This window comes from Ascaphus truei, chromosome 8, assembly GCF_040206685.1.
Source record: "Ascaphus truei isolate aAscTru1 chromosome 8, aAscTru1.hap1, whole genome shotgun sequence".
Classification (NCBI taxonomy): Eukaryota; Metazoa; Chordata; class Amphibia; order Anura; family Ascaphidae; genus Ascaphus; species Ascaphus truei.
This window is the reverse complement of record NC_134490.1, coordinates 80,164,611-80,169,191: the sequence shown is the minus strand read 5'-3', so window position 1 is coordinate 80,169,191 and position 4,581 is coordinate 80,164,611.

Genomic DNA, 4,581 nt, shown 5'->3' with positions numbered 1-4,581 from the left:
CCTCCCCCAGTGAGACACCGAGTACACCCTCCCTCCCCCAGTGAGACGCCGAGAACACCCTCCCTCCCCCAGTGAGATGCCGAATACACCCTCCCTCCCCCATTGAGACGCCGATTACACCCTCCCTCCCCCAGTGAGATGCCGAGTACACCCTCCCTCCCCCAGTGAGACGCCGAGTACACCCTCCCTCCCTCCCCCAGTGAGACGCCGAGAACACCCTCCCTCCCCCAGTGAGACGCCGAGTACACCCTCCCTCCCTCCCCCAGTGAGACGCCGAGTACACCCTCCCTCCCTCCCCCAGTGAGACGCCGAGTACACCCTCCCTCCCCCAGTGAGACGCCGAGTACACCCTCCCTCCACCAGTGAGACGCCGAGTACACCCTCCCTCCCCCAGTGAGACGCCGAGTACACACTCCATCCCTCCACCAGTGAGACGCCAATTGCACCCTCCCTCCCCCAGTGAGACGCCGAGAGCACCCTCCCTCCTTCCCCCAGTGAGACGCTGAGTGCACCCTCCCTCCCTCCCCCAGTGAGATGCCGAGTGCATCTTCCCTCCCTCCCCCAGTGAGACGCCAAGTGCACCCTCCCTCCCCCAGTGAGACGCCGAGTGCACCCTCCCTCCTTCCCCCAGTGAGACGCCGAGTGCACCCTCCCTCTCTCCCCCAGTGAGATGTCGAGTGCACCCTCCCTCCCCCAGTGAGATGCCGAGTGCACCTCCCTCCCTCCCCCAGTGAGACACCGAGTGCACCCTCCCTCCCTCCCCCAGTGAGACGCTGAGTGCACCCTCCCTCCCCCAGTGAGACGCCGAGTGCACCCTCCCTCCCTCCCCCAGTGAGACGCCGAGTGCACCCTCCCTCTCTCCCCCAGTGAGACGCCGAGTGCACCCTCCCTCCCCCAGTGAGACTCCGAGTGCACCCTCCCTCCCTCCCCCAGTGAGACGGCGAGTGTACCCTCCCTCCCTCCCCCAGTGAGACGCCGAGTGCACCCTCCCTCCCTCCCCCAGTGAGACACCGAGTGCACCCTCCCTCCCTCCCCCAGTGAGACGCTGAGTGCACCCTCCGTCCCCCAGTGAGATGCCGAGTGCACCCTCCCTCCCTCCCCCAGTGAGACGCTGAGTGCACCCTCCCTCCCCCAGTGAGATGCCGAGTGCACCCTCCCTCTCTCCCCCAGTGAGATGCCGAGTGCACCCTCCCCCAGTGAGACGCTGAGTGCACCCTCCCTCCGCAAGTGAGACGCCGAGTGCACCCTCCCTCCCCCAGTGAGACGCCGAGTGCATCCTCCCTCCCCCAGTGAGACACCGAGTGCACCCTCCCTCCCTCCCCCAGTGAGACGCCGAGTACACCCCCCCTCCCTCAGTGAGACGCCGAGTACACCCTCCCTCCCTCCCCCATTGAGATGCGGAGTACTCCCTCCATCCCTCCCCCAGTGAGACGCCGAGTACACCCTCCCTCCCCCAGTGAGACGCAGAGTACACCCTCCCTCCCCGAGTGAGAAGCCGAGTACACCCTCCCTCCCCCAGTGAGACGCCGAGTGCACCCTCCCTCCCCCAGTGAGACGCCGAGTGCACCCTCCCTCCCTCCCCCAGTGAGACGCCAAGTGCATCCTCCCTCCCCCAGTGAGATGCCGAGTGCATCCTCCCTCCCTCCCCCAGTGAGACACCGAGTGCACCCTCCCTCCCTCCCCCAGTGAGATGCCGAGTGCATCCTCCCTCCCTCCCCCAGTGAGACGCCGAGTGCACCCTCCCTCTCTCCCCCAGTGAGATGCCGAGTGCACCCTCCCTCACCCAGTGAGATGCCGAGTGCACCTCCCTCCCACAGTGAGACACCGAGTGCACCCTCCCTCCCTCCCCCAGTGAGACGCCGAGTGCACCCTCACTCCCCCAGTGAGACGCTGAGTGCACACTCCCTCCCTCCCCCAGTGAGACGCCGAGTGCACCCTCCCCCCCTCCCCCAGTGAGATGCCGAATGCACCCTCCCTCCCCCAGTGAGATGCCGAGTGCACCCTCCCTCCCTCCCCCAGTAAGACGCCGAGTGCACCCTCCCTCCCCCAGTTAGACGCTGAGTGCACCCTCCCTCCCCCAGTGAGACGCCGAGTGCACCCTCCCTCTCTCCCCCAGTGAGATGCCGAGTGCACCCTCCCCCAGTGAGACGCCGAGAACACCCTCCCTCCCCCAGTGAGACGCCGAGTACACCCTCCCTCCTTCCCCCAGTGAGACGCCGAGTACACCCTCCCTCCCCCAGTGAGACGCAGAGTACACCCTCCCTCCCCCAGTGAGATGCCGAGTACACCCTCCCTCCCCCAGTGAGACGCCGAGTACACCCTCCCTCCCCCAGTGAGACGCCGAGTACACCCTCCATCCCTCCCCCAGTGAGACGCCGAGTGCACCCTCCCTCCCCCAGTGAGACGCCGAGTGCACCCTCCCTCCCTCTCCCATTGAGACGCGGAGTACTCCCTCCATCCCTCCCCCAGTGAGACGCCGAGTACACCCTCCCTCCCCCAGTGAGACGCCGAGTACACCCTCCCTCTCTCCCCCAGTGAGACGCCGAGTACACCCTCCCTCCCCGAGTGAGACGCCGAGTACACCCTCCCTCCCCCAGTGAGACGCCGAGTACACCCTCCCTCCCCCAGTGAGACGCCGAGTACACCCTACATCCCTCCTCCAGTGAGATGCCGAGTGCACCCTCCCTCCTTCAGTGAGATGCCGAGTGCACCCTCCCTCTCTCCCCGAGTGAGATGCCGAGTGCACACTCCCCCAGTGAGACGCTGAGTGCACCCTCCCTCCGCAAGTGAGACGCCGAGTGCACCCTCCCTCCCCCAGTGAGACGCCGAGTGCATCCTCCCTCCCCCAGTGAGACGCCGAGTGCACCCTCCCTCCCTCCCCCAGTGAGACGCCGAGTGCACCCCCCCTCCCTCAGTGAGATGCCGAGTACACCCTCCCTCCCTCCCCCATTGAGATGCGGAGTACTCCCTCCATCCCTCCCCCAGTGAGACGCCGAGTACACCCTCCCTCCCCCAGTGAGACGCAGAGTACACCCTCCCTCCCCGAGTGAGAAGCCGAGTACACCCTCCCTCCCCCAGTGAGACGCCGAGTGCACCCTCCCTCCCCCAGTGAGACGCCGAGTACACCCTCCATCCCTCCCCCAGTGAGACGCCGAGTGCACCCTCCCTCCCCCAGTGAGACGCCGAGTGCACCCTCCCTCCCTCCCCCAGTGAGACGCCGAGTGCATCCTCCCTCCCCCAGTGAGATGCCGAGTGCATCCTCCCTCCCTCCCCCAGTGAGACACCGAGTGCACCCTCCCTCCCTCCCCCAGTGAGATGCCGAGTGCATCCTCCCTCCCTCCCCCAGTGAGACGCCGAGTGCACCCTCCCTCTCTCCCCCAGTGAGATGTCGAGTGCACCCTCCCTCACCCAGTGAGATGCCGAGTGCACCTCCCTCCCACAGTGAGACACCGAGTGCACCCTCCCTCCCTCCCCCAGTGAGACGCCGAGTGCACCCTCACTCCCCCAGTGAGACGCTGAGTGCACACTCCCTCCCTCCCCCAGTGAGACGCCGAGTGCACCCTCCCTCCCCCAGTGAGATGCCGAATGCACCCTCCCTCCCCCAGTGAGATGCCGAGTGCACCCTCCCTCCCTCCCCCAGTAAGACGCCGGGTGCACCCTCCCTCCCCCAGTTAGACGCTGAGTGCACCCTCCCTCCCCCAGTGAGACGCCGAGTGCACCCTCCCTCTCTCCCCCAGTGAGATGCCGAGTGCACCCTCCCCCAGTGAGACGCCGAGAACACCCTCCCTCCCCCAGTGAGACGCCGAGTACACCCTCCCTCCTTCCCCCAGTGAGACGCCGAGTACACCCTCCCTCCCCCAGTGAGACGCAGAGTACACCCTCCCTCCCCCAGTGAGATGCCGAGTACACCCTCCCTCCCCCAGTGAGACGCCGAGTACACCCTCCCTCCCCCAGTGAGACGCCGAGTACACCCTCCATCCCTCCCCCAGTGAGACGCCGAGTGCACCCTCCCTCCCCCAGTGAGACGCCGAGTGCACCCTCCCTCCCTCTCCCATTGAGACGCGGAGTACTCCCTCCATCCCTCCCCCAGTGAGACGCCGAGTACACCCTCCCTCCCCCAGTGAGACGCCGAGTACACCCTCCCTCTCTCCCCCAGTGAGACGCCGAGTACACCCTCCCTCCCCGAGTGAGACGCTGAGTACACCCTCCCTCCCCCAGTGAGACACCGTGTACACCCTCCCTCCCCCAGTGAGACGCCGAGTACACCCTACATCCCTCCTCCAGTGAGATGCTGAGTGCACCCTCCCTCCCCCAGTGAGACGCCGAGTGCATCCTCCCTCCCTCCCCCAGTGAGATGCCGAGTGCATCCTCCCTCCCCCAGTGAGATGCCGAGTGCACCCTCCCTCTCTCCCCCAGTGAGATGCCGAGTGCACCCTCCCTCCCCCAGTGAGATGCCGAGTGCACCTCCCTCCCACAGTGAGACATGAGTGCACCCTCCCTCCCTCCCCCAGTGAGACGCCGAGTGCCCCATCCCTCCCCCAGTGAGACGCCGAGTGCACCCTCCCTCCCTCCCCCAGTGAG